The sequence below is a fragment of the Halyomorpha halys genome, unplaced genomic scaffold, assembly GCF_000696795.3.
Source record: "Halyomorpha halys isolate HHAL.00 unplaced genomic scaffold, Hhal_1.1 Scaffold1949.1, whole genome shotgun sequence".
NCBI lineage: Eukaryota > Metazoa > Arthropoda > Insecta > Hemiptera > Pentatomidae > Halyomorpha > Halyomorpha halys.
The window spans coordinates 229135-239052 of NW_027107938.1; positions in this window are offsets into that span (position 1 = coordinate 229135).

Genomic DNA, 9918 nt, shown 5'->3' on the forward strand with positions numbered 1-9918 from the left:
TATATATTATACAATATGGTGGTAATATACTTAACACATTATAAAATACATATATTATATTATGTTTTACATCTCTCAGAGAAAATTATTTCTAGCATAAGATCAAAAAAAGTATTAATAAATTCAATGTTTATAACTTATACTACCCTTCTAGGTTTATTTATTGAATATTACGTAATATTGTTTTATTTTTCAGGCTTAGTAACAAAAGGCTTTTTTGTTTGTTAATTATGAATAAATTGTGAACTAAATTATTTTCTTTTTTTTTGGTTTTGTTTGATCTTGTTTTGATTGAAATATGAATTATATGAATTTAATATCGTATGAATGACAATAAATACTCGCTTAAAATAAGGATGCATCACTCACATTTCAATTAAAATCAGTGTCTATGCAATACTTGTATGTGTTTAATTAAATAGTAATTTAAAATTCTGATAATTCTGACAGAATCACTGTTGAAAATTCTTCAATTAACAAATAATAATTGATCCTCTAATAATAGTTTTAATATTTGAATAAACATTTTTTTTTTATTGAAAGTGAAATTACTTCACCAATTTTAATTTCAAAAACTAGACTTCCAATTTAGAGTTGGTTTTAAATCGGTTGTTACACGGCTCTCTAATTAAAAAATCTCTGCAAAATATATGTTGGACCAGGTGCTAAAGATGATCGAAAATTGACAGGTTTTAGCGGAACAGGAACCTTTTTAAGCCGTTTTTTGAAAAAAAAATTTTTTAGTACACACATTAAAAAAAACAACTGATTTTTGAAGGTTTGGTATAAGAAACTTAATTTCTAATATTTTTTATATCATTTTCAGTAACTTAATGTCAATAGAATTTCGAATTAACTCTTTTTAATTGACTTGTTGAAACTTTCTTCTTTTTTTTTTTTTTTTTCAACTAAAAACATCTTTGAGTAAAAATGTATACTAGACACATTCTAGTCAAATCACAACGAAAAAGTGATTACCTACCTGTCATCGCTTCAATATGAAAATGATCCTTTTGCACGCGAAAACTCGATTTCAACGAAGGTTGAGCAACGAAGCAGGTTAATAATTAAAAACGAATTGCCTTCAGAATATTGCTATCTCTTGGATTCAAGCTTTATATACAGAATGGAATGGTCTGAAAACCATTTCACTGTGATGTTTTCGAATGAGATTTTGCAAGAGATACCATTTATATTGTATTCACCTAAGAAAATAGAAGAGAAAAATTTATTGATAAATTTATGTTGAGATATACAACAATAGCTACAGTTGTAATTATAAGAAATGCGTGTGTGTGTAGGTGCATGTTTATTCACAATTAAATAGGAAGAACGCCCAAATATGATACATAAATATTTAATTTTCAAAATCTCAGAGCAACTTTGTTTTATTTTCACGTAAAATTATACTTTTGCTGTACCTCTAAAGGAATATTTCATTTTATTGAAATATTCGTGGTTGATAACCAATCTTACTTCATATGTTATACCATATTAAGATTCATAAATCCACCATTTACTGAAAGCAAACCGATATTAAGTATTATCTGATTAAAATTGATATTAATAATAAAAAGCCTTAAGAGAATTGTATGGAATCAGGCAGAAATAGTTTGATAAATTAGAATAATTAAATTTGTCTATAAACTTTTATGCAAGGGCGGAAAAAATAATACAACTTCTAAAGTGGATTATTTAATTTCTTTAAAAGTTTTAATTTTGAGATGGCCTTTATCTCACTGGCCAATATAAATCCTTGTCCCATTAACCTTAATTGGAAGTAATTTTTGAATGGAAGCAATAGCTTAAAAAATGTTATATATTTTTTGTTTAGATCTTATTAACTTGTGTTATTTCTTCATAAGAGAACTAGGTTTTTTTTAGGGTTGGTTAGATCTGTAAAAATCCGTTTGTTGGATTTTCGCACTTTGTAATCAACTTGTGACTCTTGTTTACAACTCTTCATCGGAAAAACAAGCATTACATCACGGAGATTGGTGGGGAGGGTGGAGTAACGGTTGGACGTTTCATTGTGTTAGGCTACCTCCTCGTCCCCCTTTTCCTTCTGGCTGATGATGTTATTGGCGATTGATGCTGATCCGCAGACCTGATCGAACTCAACTCGCATTTTAAAAAAGCGAGGGTAGGAAAAAAATACAGACTACACGCTCTCGCTTACTGTTGGGCACATTGGCCTTCTATTGCATAGTACTGCTCAAATCAATATTGGTAGACTCGCAAAACACCTTCTCCTGTAATCAACTGGCTGACGTTGTAGTCATGTTCCCTGTCCGCCCAGATTTGGATATCGGGATTTAGCCTGTGGGCCTATCTCTCATTCAATACCACATGCCAGTGTCGCTACCATTTTCCAACTCTATCCACTCTATCTCCGGTCCTCGAAATTTTTTTGACTCTAATATAAGAGCGTCACATCTTTTTTAGCGATCAGTCGTATTGGTGGCATTCTGGTACATGTTGCCATTTCGCATGAGACGGTCCTGACACGTGCTTATCACTCTGAGGTTGGTTTGACGATAGATGGGTACCATAGGTTTTCAGTAAGCCATTGTATCTAGAATCCGATTCAATATCGCGGGTAATGGTTGTGTCCACGCTCTATTGGAATACCCTATTATGTGCTCAATTTTTAAGTGCTGTACATAACTATAGGGATAGAGGTTATATTTTTACAGGTTTGTGTAGGTTACAGGTTACATGTTTAGCCTCTATTCGGGACAGCGCAATACTCACTCTAGCTACTGTTTGAGAATGGTTCCTCCCTCACTTTTGAATATAAATTCACGATGCCATCTAGTGGCATATATAAGAAGTAGGAGACTTGGGTTGCCATCTTGGTCTCAACAACAGAGAGTAGAGTGAACGGCGTCTCAAGAGCCACATCGTTTTCCGGCTGAGAGCAGCAATTAATAAACTATACCCCACTCAGGCAGTGGGAAGGAGACAGGATGAAAGAGGAGAGAAAACACAGGAAGAGAATATCATTGAAGAACAAGTCTTCAAGCAAAGAAGGTCAACCTATAACATCCATTATTTTATGTAACCCAATGTAATATCATCACCATAATCAAAATTAATTAAACTAATCCTATTGCACAACCTTTTGGTCAAACTCCCATGTAACCTAATACGTGTAAATTAAATTAAGAATTGAGGCTTTCTCCCTATATCATCATTACTTATTTATTTTAAAACTCTATAATACAGTATTACAATTACAAACACCAGCATATTTCAATTAATTTGGGTAATAATCCCCAACTTTTACTCTGGGAAATTTATAAATTGTAGACCTCTTCTGTTTAAGTTTCTTGAATTCTCAAGCCGAGATATGTCAAGGAACACTTGGTCATAATCTCTTGCTTACTCACCCTAAGACTGTTTTATTCCCTTCTTTTTCCTGCCACTGAAAAGATAGTCCTTTGCCATGTAATCTGCCACCTGCATCCCTACGGATACCATATAAATCAGGATCACTACAATTCTCTGACTAGCCCGCAGACTCACCTCATCATTGTACATTGTCAAAATCACCATTGCGTTGTGTGTGTTAGAGTGTCGAAGAGCTCGGAAGCAAACTAAAACATGTATCCATGTTTTATCATTAATTTTAATTTTCATTAATTACTTATACTATAATAATCCCTGATGAAATTATAATTAAAAAATATTAAAACCTATTTAGGTGAAACTCATGCTCATATCGCATGGTTTTCTTTAAAAACCTTTAACTTGTTTGAGGTGAATGAATAATGAAAATGCCTGTCGTCAAATCTAGAATTTTTTAAGACCCCACTCAACTGCCAGATTTTTCTCCCAATTAGGGTACCCACATTATGAGGCTGCGTAGACCCTAAAAGAACCTCAGGATTGACTCATAGCTACTTACTGTAAGTCAGCTACTTAGTGTAACAGAAAATAATTATCTGCCAAAGCCAGATTTGAACCCGTGGCCTTGGATTTACTACTATAGTGTCTTCGTATGTACAATTACGCCAATTTATTTAGTACTTTTATATCAAATGTCTAAGCATTCGACGCTGATAGGTGGAATAGTGATAAATTGGATAATAAATCCTAAATAGGAATAATAAATTGGACTTATTATCGTAGTTTCTTACCACTGTTCTACAGCACTCCCTAGAATACAAATATGATATATAAATTACTGTTGATTATAATTTAAATCTAAAATATTATATTTATTCTAAATTCCATAAATCTTCAAATCGTTTTTTACTCACTTCATGGATGTTTATTCAATTAAAAAATGAAATAAAGACGTTATTATTGATCAATCCAAATAATTATTTTGCAAAAAATATTTTAAGTCTTTTGTGTAAAAATACAAAATTTATTTGCTTTGTAAATTTCAGATATCATACTTGCATTTTTTTAAATTATACGTTTGTAGTACAATATTATTTATAAACACTGGCGTGTTGTTCTTCTTCAGTCCCATCATTCAAAACAGAGCAGACATGCCCCAACAGCAAATCCTGGATGATTGGTTGTCATTGGGAAGAAACGTCCTGATATCGATGTAAATTTATGACATTTTGATCTGGGCTGCTACAAGAGAGGAGCAGTGATGTTGGATAGAGATTGATGGAGATGCAGCTGCTGTGCTGGCCTGATGACCTCCAAGCCGTATCATCATCGTTGCTTCATTGCCTCATATCAGCCTAGGGTGCTTAGCCCTTCCATATCAAACGCTCCTCATATATCATATCCCCTTTAGTTTATATTAAATCGCTCTCATTATTAATTGTCCATAGAGCTTGATAATTAGAGAATAGCGCTTGCTTATTATATGATATGTTAATAATTTAACATTTTATATACTAAGTTGAAACAATTAACAATTGGAAATAATAATTCGTTGGTGATCATTTTGGTTATTATCTTAATTTTTTAAAAATGTATATAGTAAACGAGTGAGTATTGCTCATTTATTGTAGCAGCTTGGGTTTCGTCCAGACTACATAGATTATCTTCAGGGTTACGACGGATATGAAATAAATAAAAAATAGTTTATAATAATATAGTTTATTTCTAAAGAAATATACTATTACTAAAAAAAAGAGCTTATATGACTAATTAAAATAAGTAATGCACAACGAGTAAAATTATTCATATAAAAATGAGTTCATTATTATTATTTCAATTAATCTAACTTATAATAATATTGATATGCATCCTCCAAAGATTTTAAAAGTATACCATATAGATAGAATGAACCTATAAAGTAAATAATAATTTATTTCCTTTATCTTTCTTTTCTCCGACCCCCGCTATCCCTCAAGGGCCGGTTTTAGGCCTCATTCTCTACGTTGCTTATATAGCTGAAATTCCAACCCATTCCAACATTGTTCTCCCTATACACGCTGATGATACATGAGCATTATATGTTAATAATGACCTAGCTATACCATAACCTTATAAATCCATATCGGATTGGAAAAAAAAGTTTGAGGATTATAAGGAATCCCTTTAATTAATGCTAACCTACTTTGTGAAACCACGATATCCTCTCTTTCAATAATCTTAGATAATGCTTTTTTTTATTTCATACCAGATCGGCCTGGTGGGCCTTACATGGTTGATATGACCGTTATATTACATATATATTTACAGTTAATTATGGGGGGGGGGTATATTCTCGTACAAAAGACACCAGTAACTATATACAATGCTCTTATTAAAAGAAAAAAAAAGAAAAGAAATAGATAAGAATAATGCTTCTTAATAAAAAAGGAAAGTAAAATTAATAACAAAAAATAATGATATTGGTACCCTTAAATAAAACAAACAATTGCCCACTAATAGTAAAAAAGAAACAAGTTAATATTAAAAAGGGACGAGAGAAGAAAAGAGAGAAAAAAAAATAATAAGTAAAATAGACGTAGTGTGACTATGAATTAATTTTATATTTATTAAAAATTTTTAGCCCAGTCTGGGCTTCAGTCTTCAGGTTGAGGTTGGGTTTCCCGGGTTGTAGGTCACTGCTCCTTTAACTGTCGGCAACTGGGAGTGGAACTTCATGAACCGTTTTTTAATGTAATCAATCCTCTATTGACTCCATCTGTAATTCGCGATGCAATTGGCTATTTCTTATGAACCAAGGAGCATTAACTGCGATTCTTAGGACATTATTTTGAAAAGATTGTAGTTTTTTCCTTTTCGTAAAGGATGCCGCTCCCCAGACTTCACAGCCGTACATCAGCAGTGGGCTGAGAATTGTTTTAAATATAAGAACAGTTGTTTCTGATTTTAGATTGTAATTTCGGTTTAGGATATGATAAAGCATTGCTGACCTTGCATAGGTTTGAGTTAGTTTGATGTTGATGTGGTGATTCCAGGTAAGGCGGCGATCTAGGAGAATTCCCAGATATCTTACTGCTCCACTGGCAGGATTCCATTTCACATTTTTACCTTTGAGGATTAGATCTGGTGGTTCTGGTGGGCGTTGAAGAGTAAAAACTTTTGAGTTACATTTTTCAATGTTCAACCTAATCATCCATTTAGTGAAATATTGTTCTAGATCATTAAGGTGACTTTGCAAAGTGTTTCTAGCTATTATTATGTCAACATGTTGAGAGAACACAGCTGTATCGACAGCGAACATAGCTATGGAGGTTTGTGTGGATTGGACGATATCGTGAGGGTAGAAGTTGAACAAAATGGGAGAAAGGACTGAACCTTGTGGAGTACCGGCATGGAATTGTCTAAGGGTTGAATTTTTGTTATTAATTCTGACTGAAAATAGATGATGCTTTAGTTACCACTGCCAAGCTGACATTTTTATAAACGACAAGAAAGTGCATGTAGATTCCAATTACTCCAACGCTTATTTGGTCATCAAATTTAATACAAAAGGTCATCTTTTATCCTAATCTATTTGCCATAAAGTTCCAGAGGTCCCGTGGCCATCCGAAAAGAGAGTGTCAACTCTTAACTTATAATAGTCATGTAAATGTTACCAGTCGGTTGAATCTTTACAAGCAGCTATCATGTTTTAAATTTTACATTACATTTATATACTTAATTCCCTTATACAGTTATAAATTTTAATAAGGAAAATATAATAAATATTATCTTTACAATTATATTTATTATTACTATTATCTTAATCCGTAATAAGTCGTATCCTTAAAGATGGCTTACCCAGTTCTGCTGCAGCATTGAAGTTATGATGGCTGTAATTTTGGCTCTCATTAAACAAAAACAGTTAGTTTTTTTTGTTTTTAAAATAATTTCGCTAAACCGATTTCTGATAAAACATTATTTTAATAAATAAAAACAGCTGCTACAACGGTTCGTTACGAAATGTTAGAATAAATGAACCAAAATTTGCTTTATCTCACCATTAATTCAATATTTTTTATCCTAATTCTTCATTCTCAGTACCCCAGTTAATAATTTATCACTTGATAATAGCATGTTTAGAGGGAGTAAACAAACATGATGACTGTTTGACTTGTTAGACTTTTTGCAGTTCAAGAGGAAACTAGGTACTCAATATAAACCATAAAAAAAAATTGACTATCCATGGACTTGAAATAAAATAAACAGAGTAAATTGAAATTCTTGTATAAGAGTTAGATGGAAAAGTTAAAATTTAATATGAATCGGTATGTATACAATCGTATGTATGCAATGAAGATGAGATAACAGAAGTTTCCCTAATATTCACATCCGTCGCTTTTATCCTTATTCACATCGATATCGTTTTCATTTACTCGTCCCACCTGACTAAAGTAATGAATTTTTCTCATACACTGTTTGATATGGTGATTGTTCCAAGTACATACGGGATGTGATGAACTACATCCCAAATTTGTTCAGGTTATTGTTTAATCTTATCAGCTAAGATGTTTTTTTTCTTTTTTTTTAAGGCAAGACACAGCGAAGGTGGTATTTGCCTAGTTATCTACAGGTGACCAACCTATTCTAACCAAGGTGGGGGATCAAGTTTCTCATTTTGTGGGACCGCCACTTAATGAACAAAATCCCAGGCGAACCGGCGCCGCCCGCAGATCTCAGAATGATAGACCAAGGCCTAACCATCTGAAATTGTTTTCAAAGTATTTAATAGAATACCTTCATTTTCATAAATGATAAATTGAACTAAGTCAAGAGGTGGTCTGAAAGATCCGGAAAAGAAAAGATGTTTTCCCTAAAATTCAGTTTATCGGAATCACTTATATTCTCAATGGTTCTGAAACATAAATAATTTTCATTATGATCACGAATTTAAATATTAAAAAGTCGTGAGCATTTACTGACACAAACTACTACCCTTTTCTAAAAAACCGAATTTCCTCAGCAAATGCATTACCAATGCAGAAAAAGAGGCTACTCGCAAAACGTTTTTCCCATGACTTCAATTCAACACACCAAAAAAAAAAAAAATATAACAAAGTTATATTTGTCCGATTTTCGCTATCGACATTTAATGGACGCAAAAATGTATCAAAGTATATTATGTAGGGAATAATATTACCTCTTAAAATCTCTATCATCTTAATATTTAATGATATATGTGAAAATAACAAAACTATGAAATTAATGTATGTTTTAACTTAATGTTTGGCTTACACACTTTTGAATGCAGCGGCTCGTATATAGTATTGTATTAAACAAAACTATTAATATGATTTTATATTAGCTTATACAAATCAGAGATGGGCAAAGATAAGCAATAGTTGAAACTTGTAGCTAATCTTTCCCCAACTCTAATAGAAATCAAGTTATATCCTAATTACAATAACTAAAGTGTAACAATGTATATAATAAAACTTTTTTGCATGTCTGGTGGTATTTTGAGTATTCTTATCCTACTCCGTTTGATTTTAAATTTAATCAATAGAAAATCTTTATGAAAGTATCAATAATTTTAACAATGATTTAAAAAACTGAGGAGTGAAAATAATTACTCAATCAAACGTAAAATAAATAAATATAATCAGAAGAGGAAGAGGGAGACGACGAGAGAGTTGGAGAGGCAATGCGAGGCAGAGGGAAAAAAAGAGGATGATTAAAAAAAATTAACAATCGTGCAGTCATGGTTATATTACTCTGAAACAAGAATACAAGAATTATATTAATGCTAATGCAATATTTTTTTTTGTCGAATCAGGCATATTTTCCCAACCTTCCATTTCTTGTTTATTATGTCATATTTTTTATCATACTTCAGATTTTCTTTATTATTCTGTCATACCATTATCTCGATAAATTGTATAAATGGATACGGTTTTGTGATTTGTGATCTAGTTATTTCTCTGATAAACTACTGGGCAAAGGCAAATGTCCCTTAAAATAAGGTCTACAATATCATGCAGGTCCTTCCATTATTCAACCGCCCCATCTTCTTATCTAGGTAGCTTCTACATAAAAAGGCTAAGGATAAAGTGAATAAATATCTAAAAAAGGGTAGGAAATGTCCTTCATCTTGAAGAATGGAGACGTATAACGTTTGTTCTTCCAACTCTTCTTCAATATTCTTATATTTAGCGTATGTTTCAACTGATATATTATTCTCCTTAAGTACAGGTCAAGTAGTCTGGGAGAGGACTTATCTTTTATCTTGGCTTTTTTCCAATTTATTATAAAAGACAATATTTCTGACATTTATTATGGTAACAAAGCATTCCAAATCGGATTTGTTTAGTCTTATGATGGTAAACTTACTTAATGAAACTTTAAGAGCAAAAGATTTATATTTTTTAAATTAACTTTTTTCAAAAATATACATAATTGCTTAAATGTATTTTGTTCGCATGATTATCAACATAAAGTTTTGATTTTTAATGTTGTATGTACTATCGGTTGCATTATGTACCAAAATATTTCTTATATAGCTATTTATAAAATTCCTTCGTCATAACTTGA